Source organism: Muntiacus reevesi, chromosome 3 (assembly GCF_963930625.1).
Source record: "Muntiacus reevesi chromosome 3, mMunRee1.1, whole genome shotgun sequence".
Classification (NCBI taxonomy): Eukaryota; Metazoa; Chordata; class Mammalia; order Artiodactyla; family Cervidae; genus Muntiacus; species Muntiacus reevesi.
This window is the reverse complement of record NC_089251.1, coordinates 30,581,623-30,594,526: the sequence shown is the minus strand read 5'-3', so window position 1 is coordinate 30,594,526 and position 12,904 is coordinate 30,581,623. Positions and strand designations below refer to the sequence as shown.

Sequence of the window (12,904 nt, the reverse complement as noted above, 5' to 3'; positions counted from 1 at the left end):
GCCTGGAGAATTTCATGAACCATATAATCCATGGGATCGCAAAGAACCAGGCATGACCAAGTGAATTTCACTTTCAAACTTCTGCTGGTTTAGCCCATTACAGTTTATCTTTCCCTCGTGTGAAGTTAGCCATAGGTACCGTGTCTCCTCTGGACACCTCTCTTCCAAGCACGCCTGACATCCAGGCTATCTCCCCTATTTTTGGTTATACCATCTCGACATCTGGCTTCTACTGCTGGGATGGTAGGAAAAGAGAGAGGCATCAAGATCTAACAAGTGCTCTCTTCTCTATGCTTTGTCCCAGAAGTGACACATGTCACTTCTCTTCAGATCTCATTTGTCACAACTAGTCACATAGACCCACTTAACTATTAATACCAGGGAGCTGGGAAATGCACAGGAGCACATGGATACTCAGTGACTAATACATTATAATAAATTACTTCGCTTTAGATGTGATTGAACTTAAAATGAACTCCTTGAAATATTTCCAAGTAAGAGTTGTTCCCAAAGCAATAGGAAAATCATGGTGCAATTTCCAATGTTTGAAGAAGCAGATCTTCTGCTGTCTGCCCCCTGCAGTGGTTAATTTCTTAAAGAGGTTCTGACAGCTTCAAAACATAAAACACAGCATGGAATTTTGTTTATTCTTGGATAGTTGCCTTCTATTTAAAAGGGAGGGATTGGATTGAATGATCTCTAATGTCACTTAAGAACCCTTTAAATGATTGTTTAAACAATCAAAACCAACTATTTTCTATTTCAACTTGGATTCATTTTTGTTTCAGAATTCTGATTATTTTTTTAACCAAAACGAATTATGTACTAGAAGTTCTAGTCCCTCAGAAAAAAAAACATTTGATATGTGAATTAGAGATAAGGTAAATCTTATGCATCTGGTTCGTGTCACACATGATTTCTATATTAGGACCTTCACTTTTTTAATGAAGGCCTTTTGTTGGCAACAGAAGTTTAAAAATGGAAACCCCATTTCTCAGGTGCAATGGCATGGGGTAAGATCAGTTTGGGCTTCAAGGTGGCTCAGCGGTAAAGAATCTGCTCTGTGACGCAGACACTTGAGTTCAATTCCTGGGTAGGAAAGATCCCTTGGAGGAGGAAATAGCAACCCACTCCAGTATTCTTGCCTGGAAAATTCCATGAACAGAGGAGCCTGGAGGGCTACGGTCCAGAGTCAAAAGAGTTGGACATGACTGAGCACGCACGCTAGAGATCAGTTTATTAAAAAAGGTAACATGAGCTTACATCATTAAAACTTTGTTCTTCATATATAATTTTTCATGCCTGAGTTTTAGCAAGAGAACTCTTTAGCAAGATAATTTTGCTAAACTTGTTAATAATGTTTCCTGTGTTCTGTTTATTGGTAAGATGTTGAGAGAATATTGGTAAATAATTTCAAACTTGTGACTGCAAAATCAGACCTGAGAGGGCTCAAACCGGTAGATGAAGCAGATAACATGGGAGTTATGGAGACAGGATGGAGCTTGTTTAAAGTGGAGACCCACTACCAGCATATTGTTATGCTAGAATTTGGGTTCACAGGGTCAAGATCTTCCAATTTAGGAGCAAAGGAGAGAGCTGTTAAGAAGGAAGGAGAATGGAAGAGGCAGGGTTGTTGGCAAGAGGCAGAAAGATATTAGCTTATTTCTATTCTTTCTTTCCCTCTCTCCGGCAAGCAATCTCTTCCTATGTGAGGTGGGAGAGGAAGAGAAACTAAGAAAGCAAAGGCTGTTACATAGACAAAATTAAAACAGTAACAAGGCTCTTAGGCGCAAACAAGGCTCGAAAACAAAAGGGGGCAAGGATTAATAACAATAGTAATAGTAGTAACTAATAGTAATTGAGAACTTACTATGTTCCAGCTTATATTTTAAGAGCTTTACATGTAATTATTATTTAATCCTTATACTCAGTTCAGTTCAGTCGCTCAGTTGTGTCCAACTGTTTGTGACACCATAGATTGCAGTACGCCAGGCCTCCCTGTCCATCACCAACTCCCGGAGCTTACTCAAACTCATGTCCATCGCATCAGTGATGCCATCCAACCATCTCATCCTCTGTCGTCCCCTTTTCCTCCCACCTTTAATCATTCCCAGCATAAAGGTCTTTTCAAATGAGTCAGTTCTTCACATCAGGTGGCTAAAGTATTGGAGTTTCAGCTCATACTCAGCTCAGTTCAGTCGCTCAGTCGTGTCCAACTCTTTGCGACCCCATGAATCGCAGCATGCCAGGCCTTCCTGTCCATCACCAACTCCCAGAGTTTACCCAAACTCATGTCCATCGAGTCGGTGATGCCATCCAACCATCTCATCCTCTGTCATCCCCTTCTCCTCCTGCCCCCAATCCCTCCCAGCATCAGAGTCTTTCCCAATGAGTCAACTCTTCGCATGAGGTGGCCAAAGTATTGGAGTTTCAGCTTCAGCATCAGTCCTTCCAATAAACACCCAGGACTGATCTCCTTTAGGATGGCCTGGTTGGATCTCCTTGCAGCCCAAGGGACTCTCAAGAGTCTTCTCCAACACCACAGTTCAAAAGCATCAATTCTTCGGTGCTCAGCTTTCTTCACAGTCCAACTCTCACATCCATACATGACTACTGAAAAAACCAGTAGTTTTCCTATTTGGAACCAGTCTGTTGTTCCATGTTCAGTTCTAACTGTTGCTTCCTGACCTGCATATAGGTTTCTCAAGAGGCAGGTCAGGTGTTGGTCTGGTATTCCCATCTCTTTCAGAATTTTCCACAGTTTATTGTGATCCACACACAGGTCCAGACTAGATGGACCTTTGTTGGCAAAGTAATGTCTCTGCTTTTTTTTTTTTTTTTAGCAGCAAACAGCTCAGCTTTTTATTGAATGTGTTACTAAAGAGGTTTAGTCAAAAAGACCAAAGCCCATGTCATCATCAGACTCTTCAGATTCTTCTTTCTTTGCTTCTACTTTCTTCTCCTCAGCTGGGGCAGCAGTGGTGGCTGGGGCAGGACCTCCTGCTGGTGCAGCACCAGCTGCTGGGGCAGGTCCACCAGCCTCCACATTGCAGATGAGGCTCCCGATGTTGACATTGGCCAAAGCCTTTGCAAACAAACCTGGCCGGAAAGGCTCAACATTTACACCGGCTGCTTTAACGAGGGCATTGATCTTATCCTCCGTGACCGTCACCTCATCGTCGTGCAGAATGAGGGCAGAGTAGATGCAGGCGAGCTCTGAGATGGAGACCATGGTGCAGGCGAGTGCTAGGTGGGGGCTGCCGGGCGCGGTGCTAGTCGCCGGATGAAGTGAGGGCCTCACCCCAAAACGGCCTTAGCTTCCTCGGAAGAACCGAGCACCTTAGCGGCAGCGGAGGAAAGAGATGTCTCTGCTTTTTTTTTTTTGTCTCTGCTTTTTAATATGCTACCTAGGTTGGTCATCACTTTCCTTCCAAGGAGTAAGCATCTTTTAATTTCATGGCTGCAATCACCATCTGCAGTGATTTTGGAGCCCCAAGAAGTAAAGTCTGACACTGTTTCCACTGTTTCCCCATCTATTTCCCACGAAGTGATGGGACCAGATGCCATGATCTTAGTTTTCTGAATGTTGAGCTTTAAGCCAACTTTTTCACTCTCCTCTTTCACTTTCATCAAGAGGCTTTTTAGTTCCTCTTCACTTTCTGCCATAAGGGTGATGTCATCTGCATATCTGAGGTTATTGATATTTCTCCCAGCAATCTTGATTCCAGCTTGTGCTTCTTCCAGCCCAGTGTTTCTCATGATGTACTCTGAATATAAGTTACATAAGCAGGGTGACAATATACAGCCTTGACGTACTCCTTTTCCTCTTTGGAACCAGTCTGTTGTTCCATGTTCAGTTCTAACTGTTGCTTCCTGACTTGCATATAGGTTTCTCAAGAGGCAGGTCAGGTGTTGGTCTGGTATTCCCATCTCTTTCAGAATTTTCCACAGTTTATTGTGATCCACACAGTCAAAGACTTTGGCATAGTCAATAAAGCAGAAATAGATGTTTTTCTGGAACTCTCTTGCTTTTTTGATGATCCAGCCAATGTTGGCAATTTGATCTCTGGTTCCTCTGCCTTTTCTAAATCCAGCTTGAACATCTGGAAGTTCACGGTTCACGTATTGCTGAAGCCTGGCTTGGAGAATTTTGAGCAGCTCATACTACTGGGTAGTAAAATATTTGACCTCCAAAGAAAGGTTTGTCTTTGTTCCTAACTCCAGAAGATAACTTTTACATACCTGGAATTTTCCAAGTGGCAAAGTATTCATGGTGGGCCCCTTGGAGCACACTGAACATTTATGCTAACAAGGAGACCCCTGGTGGGTCCCTGGGTAGTTTATGCTAACAAGATGATTCAAGGTGGGGGCTGACCAGGGCAATAGACCAATTATGTGGTTAGAAGGCTGGGACTTTGGGACACGTGGTATCAACCTGACTTCTAAGAAGGGAAGGGAAACTGGAGATTGAATTCAATCACATGTACAATAATTCAATCAATCAAACCTCTGCAATGAAGCTCCAACAAAAACTCTGGGTACCAAATCTCAGGTGAGCTTCTGTGGTTGGCAATGCTTTTTGAGAACTGTCACACTTCAATGTCTGGAGGGTAACACATCCTGAGGATTGTGGAAGCTTTGCATTTGGAACTCTCCCATACTGAGCTCTATGTGTCTCTTCCTTTGGCTGGTTCTAATTTGTATCCCTTGCTTATAGAAAAATATGACTCAAGTATGACAGCTTTCAGAGCACTCTGTCTTTCTGCTGTTGTTCAGTCACTGAGTCGTGTCCCACTCTTTGTGAACCTGTGGACTGCAGCCCACCAATCTTCCCTCTCCTTCACTAACTCCTAGAGCTTGCTTAAATTCGTATCCATTGAGTCAGTGATGTGATCCAACCAACTCTACAGCATGTTAGCATCCCCCATTGATAGTTAAGTGTGTTTCTGGCCTTCAGCTTGGGAATAGGCAACATTCAGGACCAAGGAATGGCCTGTGGGAATTGTTTCCACTTCTCTTTTGGTGTTTAGTGAAGAGTAGTGTCGTTGGAGGCTGGGCATCTCTGTGGGCCTGTGTGCTTTGCTGCTGCTGAGTCAGTTTGCTTGCTCATCTGTGACTCTTTGCAACCCCATGGGCTTCCAGGCTTCTCTGTCCATAACCAACTCCTGGAGCTTGCTCAAACTCATGTCCAACGAGTCAGTGATACCATCCAACCATCTCATCCTCTGTTGTCCCCTTCTCCTCCTGCCCTCAATCTTTCCCTGCATCAGGGTCTTTTCCAACAAGTCAGTTCTTCACATCAGGTAGCCAAAGTATTGGAGCTTCATCTTCAGCATCATTCCTTCCAATGAATATTCACGGTTGATTTCCTTTAGGACTGACTGGTTTGATCTCCTTGCAGTCCAAGGGACTCTCAAGAGTCTTCTCCAGATCACAATTCAAAAGCATCCATTCTTCAGTATTCAGTCTTCTTTATAGTCCAACTCTCACATCCATACATGACTACTGGAAAAACCATGGCTTTGACCATGGAGACCTTTGTTGGCAAAACGATGTCTCTGCTTTTTAATTTGCTGTCTAGGTTTGTTGTAGCTTTTCTTCCAAGGAGCAAGCACCTTTAAATTTCATGGCTGCAGTCCCTGTCTGCAGTGAATCTTTCTAGTGAATTATCAAACCTGAGGATGTTCATGAGAATCCTGACTTTGTAGCCAGCTGGTCTGATATGAGGGTGGCCCTGAGAACCCTGAAATTTTTGACTGGTTTCTAGAATGAAGGCAGTCTCCCGGGGCTGTGGTTCATGACTGTGCAGTTTTCTAAACTCTTTTGCAAGCATCCAAGAGATTGTTATGATGCAAGAACTAATACCAAGAGGGTCATTTACCTGAGGGCATAAGGGAAAAAGCCAGGTTTCAAACTCTACAAACAGTGTGATATTGCTACTCCATCATCTCAAACTCTATAGAAAGGATCCCTATTATATCTTAAAGTAGTTTTGCTTAGAACTGTTTTTCAAATGTACTGTGTAATAAATCCTGTATTTTATATTGCCATTCATTCTACACACACACACACACACACATAAACACACACCCTTGAAATAAAATGTGATACAATCTGATACTTTCTAATCCAAATTCTTTTTATTTCCTAAATGTTAGAAACCTACCAAATTGATTTATGATACACTTAAGAATTTTGCAACAGCAGTATAAAGAATGCTGGTTGAGAAATTAACTTTAAAATAGTACTTTACAATTGTGGCTTTGAATTAGAATAACTTGGGGGATTTTTGAAGAAAATTCTGAAGCCCAGGCTCCATCCCTATAGATCTTGACTCACTTAGTCTAGATGGGGCTCGGGCATTAACATTTTATTTGTTTAGTCTCTGGGTGCATCTAATGTACAGCTAGGAGATGAGAATTGTTGTTCAAAATATTATCTACTTTAATATTTCAAGCAGATGTTTTAGGGAATAAATATGCTCTTTTATCTTGAAATAAAACTGTGTGAAGAAAATGCATGGTTAAATCTGGTGACTTGAAACTCTTGCAGATCACTTTCATGGCTATAGCACTGTTGACAGCATTTTACCTAAACTGGAAGGGTGATTTTTTTGACCAGTTTAAAAATAAACATGGAAACTGACTTTGTAACTCTAAAGACATGAAGTCATGTCTTGGTGACTTTTGTTTTCACTTAAAAGTGATTTTATTATCAAGAGGAGAAAAAAAATTACAAAATGTTTCAAAGTAATACTTTATATTATATATTATTTATGCTACATATGCAATCAAGAAAGTCATATTTAAAAGCATACCTGTATAAATATTAATTTAAAAATAAAGAATGTTACTATTACCTGTGTGCCTCTCTCTGCCCCATTTTCCTTTCTTTTTTAGAGATAAAACACTATCCTAAATGTTGTTATTCTGTAATTTTTTGAGCCTTAATAAGTTTGTATACATCTATACAACAGTGTTTAGTTTTGCATGCTTCTGAATTTTATTTGAACAGAATCATATTCTAAGCATTGTTTCTTGCACATTTTCATTCAAAATTATATTCTTGAGACTCATCCATGTTGTTATAGCTTTTGAATTAATACTGTTATATAGTATTGCACCGTATATTGTTACAGGGTATCCATTCCACTGCTGGTGGACACTTGTGCTGCTTCTAATATGCTGTTATAAACAGAGCCACTCTGATTAGATTGGCCCATGTCCCCATGTACACGTGTTTGAGGGTTTCTTTAGAACATATACCTTGAAGTGAGAACACTGGGCTGTATAATAGGTACATCTTCAACTTTACTATATAATACCAAATTGTTTTCCAGTTACTATCTCAATGCACACTCCCACCAACAGAGCATTATGGCTTGCGCTGTTCCACGTCATTGGCAACACTCAGTAGTATCAGATATCAATTTTTGCCAGCCTGACAGGTATAGAACTGTACCTGAATGCTATCATTTCCCCAACACAAGGAGCAGCTCTTCAGCGCGTTTTCCACATGCTGCTCCTTGGTCATCTAATTGCGTTTTCTCCGCTGTGAAGTCCCTGTTTCATCTTTGGCCCATTTATCCACTGGGTTTTTATTCTGGTAACTCCCTACATGTCAACCTACCAAATTCTCTTAAAACATACCCCAGTGAGCTGCCTCCAAAGATAAATCCCTCCAAAGCATGTTTGCATGGAATTTCTTACAAAAAGTTTTCAGGTGATCATTTTAAATATGCTGAATTTGTAAGTTTAAATCAGGATGTTGAAAATTATCCAAACTACCCATATATAGTCAGAGATTCCTGCTCTTTTCCATCCCAGATCTCTCTTAGCTACAGTCTCTAGGTAGATAAATCACAGTGGGATCACAGGCAAAATTCCGTGTTAACTGCAGGACAGAAACCTGCATAGAGAAAAAAAAGCTTCTGACAAATACAAATATTATGGAGGAAAATAGGTGAAAATGTGATTGAAAAGCAGCTTGCCAAATGGACTGTTATTTATGCATATGCTTTCCTGCCAGAGGATAACAATCATTCCCAAATCTAGACCAATGCATTAACTCAAAAAAAGTTAACAATGACTTCAGTAGTACAGTTAGAAAAATAAGAACAGAAAATTTGCCCTGCTGAGTCATATCCACACTAAGAATCAATCCCAGTAATCATGCCCCTGGGTTTCCCTGGTGGCTCAGTGGTAAAGAATCTGCCTGCCAGTGCAGGAGATGCAAGAGACGTGAGTTCTATCCCCATGTTGGGATGATTCCCTGGAGAAGGAAATGGCAACCCATTCCAGCATTCTTGCCTGGAGAATCCCATGGACAGAGGAGCCTGGGGGGCTACAGTCCGTGCGTGCATGCTAAGTCACTTCCAGTCATGTCTGACTCTTTGTAACCCTATGGACTCTGTCCCACCAGGCTCCTCTGTCCATGGGCTTCTCCAGATAAGAATACTGGGCTGGGTTGCCATGCCCGCCTCCAGGGGATCTTCCCAACCCAGGGATCGAGTCTGTGCCTTCTATGGCTCTTGCATTGCAAGTGGATTCTTTACCGCTGAGCCACCAGGGAAGCCCAGGCTATAGTCCATTGGGATCTACTTAGCAACTAAACAACAACAAATCATGACTCTAACAGAACTACTGGGTTGCTTATCCAGCTTAGATTTCATATCATCTTTATAACTATTCTCACATGTAAAGGTTCAACTCCTTTGTCCTCAAAGCTCTCCAGTTCACTCACCTAACAAACCCCAACTTTATTGGTATTTTGAAAATAAAATAGTATGACTTTTCTCTAAAATGTTATAATTCTGGATGTTCCAAAGAACTCCAAGGAACTCAATAATTTCCCTCCTTTGCTTCAAATTCCTTACTTGAAAGTTTTTAGTCTGTTGATGTAGTAGAGAGGTATGTGGATGCACGTGTGTGTGTGTGTGTATGTGTGTGTGTGTATGAGTGATATTTGACTATTTCAGTGAAGACGTGCTGCAGAAGAAATCTTTGAAATATGCTATCAGTGTTGGCTTCCCTGGTGGCTCAGATGGTAAAAATTCTGCCCGCAATGCAGGATACCTGGTTTCGATTCCTGGGTAGGGAAGATCCCCTGGAGGAGGAAATGGCAACTCGCTCCAGTATTCTTGCCTGGAGAATCCATGGACAGAGGGGCCTGGCGGGCTACAGTCCATGGGATCACAAAGAATGGACACACCTGAGCCACTAACACTTTCCCTTTCATTCATCAGTGTTTCCTCACTGCTGCTTTCTCTATTTAAAGTCCTGTGACATTAGTTCTTAAAGGCTCGTCAATAAATGCAAAATGTAAGATGACTTACTTGACTATTTGAGCTTGCCTTATCTTATTTTTAACTACTTGTCAATTCTATTATATTTCACTGTACTGTACGAAGACAGATATTTCTTTCTTCATTGTTTTAGGGAAAGCAACTCTAGACCTGAGCCTGCTATTGTGTTCTGGTGAGAGGGTACCTAGAGAAGGCTACTGTGAACTGTGAAGATAAGGTGAGGCTGCAGTCAGTTGAGCTGGCTCAGGTGGAGAAAGCTCCATTCTAACCTCCCACAGTGAGAGGAATTCTAATTCTGCTGACTCTAGGAAACCCTCTAAGAGAAGAATATGATGTTCCCAGCAACAGAATCAACTCTGCCTGGTGTTCCAGGGTCCTCAGAAGCAGAGTCATCCTTTTTCCTCCTATTTTATCTAGGGAAACGTCTAAACATTATGGATGCTTCGGGTTCATTCCAGGCCAGACTAATACTAACTAGACTGCTTTTGGTGATAAAGATAAAAAATGACTAGTTCTGTTAGGTTCAAAAGGCACCAGTCTTTAAGCCCCAAAGAAGGCAGTGGGAAAAATCCTAAGAACGCTGTTCAGAGGAACATCTAGGAATTGCTACTGCATGAAAGAAACCTGCCTCAGATTCCATGACAAACAATGAGAACCCTGCTCCTTCCTGGTACTATGTCAGACATCAAGATCAGGAATCTTTTCTAGTGGTCATGAGTTTGTTTTCCCAACCTGCTAATTTGACATTTTTCAGTCATGTATGCTGCATTAAAACAAACAACCCCTCTCCACACACAAAAAAACAAAATAACAACAGTCAAAAACAGGCTTGAAACAACAATTTATTCTTTTTCGCTATGCTATGGGAAGGCTGGGCTGGCCTGGCCTTGCCTATGTCACTTGCATGGCTGTGGTCAGCCAAAACCTCAGGTGGATGACCTGAGATGACTCACCTTCATACTATCCAGGCCCTCATTTGGGATGTCTGGAATGGCTGGGATCCTCAGCCTCTCTCTCCATGAAATCTATCACTGAAGGCTTTTTCCATGTTGAGAGAAGCATTCTCAGAGAGAGAGAGCAAAAAACAAAGTGTCTGGAGGCCAATATCAGAAATTTCTAAGCTGCTTTGGCTATATTCTAATAAAACAGAACACAAGGCCAGAGCAGATTCAAGGGGAAGGGGATTTCACATTTTCAGGGTATCAAGAGCAAAAAGGATGGGAGGAATGGTTGTAGCCATCTTTGCAAACAATCTACCACATGTGTTTAATATTAGAAAATCCATCATGGTAAGAGCTGAAAAGAAAAAAAAAATATGTATCTTTTCAATACATGAAGAAAAGACATGTAATAAAATCCAATAATACATATTCAAAATTTAAACAAAAACAACACAGTAAAAAAGCTAGAAAGGAATTTTCTTAACCTGATAATATATATTTACCAAAACCTACTCCAAATGTTATTACATTTAAAGGTGAAACAGAAAATACTCCATTTAGGACCAGGAAGAACATAGGAATGTCATATCACCATTTCTAATTTACCTTTTTGTCCAGAGTTCTTAGCAGTACACTCATGTAAAATAAATAAACAAGGATTGGAAAGATAGAAACAAGCCTTCATTATATGCAGATGATAAAACGCTAGAATTAAAAAGAATTTAGCAAGCTCACAGGAAATCAACATTAAAAAAATCCAACTGCATTCATATTCATCGGCAATAACAATTAGAAAATGTAAAGAAACTCTTGTTGTAAGTATTGAAAACTAGCAACTTTCTGTTTTCAGGTAAAATGAAGAATGCATATTTCAAATCTCTCCTACTAAATTCAGCTATAAAATGGACAGAATGCATAAGGCAGCCCATTGATGACTCTAGACATAAGTAGGAAAAATTTTCAACATCATTAGCTACCAAGGAAATAAAATCAAAATCACAAGATATCACTTTTCCCACTATGATGACAATAATAAAAAAGATAAGCACTAATAAGTATTTGTGAGGATGTAGAGGAATTAGATGGAGAAAGAAATGGCACCCCACTCCAGTACTCTTGCCTGGAAAATCCCATGGACGAAGGAGCCTGGTAGGCTGCAGTCCACAGGGTTGCTAAGAGTTGGACACGTCTTAGTGACTTGACTTTCACCTTTCACTTTCATGCATTGGAGAAAGAAATGGCAACCCATTCCAGTATTTTTGCCTGGAGAATCCCAGGGACGGGGGAGCCTGGTGGGCTTCCGTCTACGGGGTCGCACAGAGTCGGACACGACTGAAGGGACTTAGCAGCAGCAGCAGAGGAATTAGAACTGTCGTGCAATGCTGAGAGGAATGTAAGATAATCCAAGAGAACTGAAACTTGCCCCCACAAAAACTTGTACATAAATGTTTATAGCATCATTATTCATAATAGACAGAAGTGGGAACCCAAAAGTTCATCAATGAATGAATGGATAAAAAAAATGTGATATATCTATACAGTAGACTATTATTCAGCCATAAAAAGGGGTGAAAAATGGATTAATCTATTTTTCATAGATGAAAAAATGCTAGAACATGAAGGAACCTTAAAAATAATATGCTAAATGAAAAACATAGACAGAAAAGGCAGATATTAAATGATTTCCAACTCTGTATTACTCAGGGCTCTCCAGAGTAGAAATTGGTTCGCACGAGTGTGGGGCCTGGTGAGTATAAAACTAGCCGGCAGGCGAGAGATTCAGAGAAGAGTTGAGTTGTAGGCTTGAGTCCAAACCAGAATTCCCTCTTCCTCCAGGGACTCAAGCTTTTTTTTCCCTAAGGTCTTCAAATGATTGAACGAGTGACTGGTAATGAGTATGGGCTTTCTTTCTGAGATGATATAAATATTCTGGAATTAGGCAGTGATGATGGTTACACAACTCTGAAAATATTAAAAAGCCACTGAAATGTATACTTTAAAAATGTGAATTTTATAGTATGTGAATTATATCTCAGGTTATGACCAACCTAGACAGCATATTCGGAGACGGCAATGGCACCCCACTCCAGTACTCTTGCCTGGAAAATCCCATGGATGGAGGAGCCTGGTAGGCTGTGGTCCATGGGGTCGCTAAGAGTTGGACATGGCTGAGCAACTTCACTTTCACTTTTCACTTTCATGCATTGGAGAAGGAAATGGCAACCCACTCCAGTGTTCTTGGCTGGAGAATCACAGGGATGGGGGAGCCTGGTGGGCTGCTGTCTATGGGATCACACAGAGTCGGACACGACTGAAGTGACTTAGCAGCAGCAACAGACAGCATATTAAAAAGCAGAGACGTTATTTTGCCAAGAAAGGTCCGTCTAGTCAAGGCAATGGTTTTTCCAGTGGTCATGTATGGATGGAGAGTTGGACTATAAAGAAAGCTGAGCACAGAAAAATTGATGCTTTTGAACTGTGGTGTTGGAGAAGATTCTTAAGAATCCCTTGGACTAAAAGGAGATCCAACCAGTCCGTCCTAAAGGAGATCAGTCCTGAGTGTTCATTGGAAGGACTGATGCTGAAGCTGAAACTCCAAAACTTTGGCCACCCGATGCAAAGAGTTGACTCATTGGAAAAGACCCTGATGCTGGGAAAG

The 12,904-nt window shown here is 41.1% G+C and overlaps 1 pseudogene; it reads right to left on the bottom strand.

The window, feature by feature from the left end:
• Window positions 1–2,848: 2,848 nt before the first annotated feature.
• On the bottom strand, window positions 2,849–3,352 carry LOC136162743 (large ribosomal subunit protein P1 pseudogene; annotated as a pseudogene).
• Between the last annotated feature and the right edge of the window lie 9,552 nt (window positions 3,353–12,904).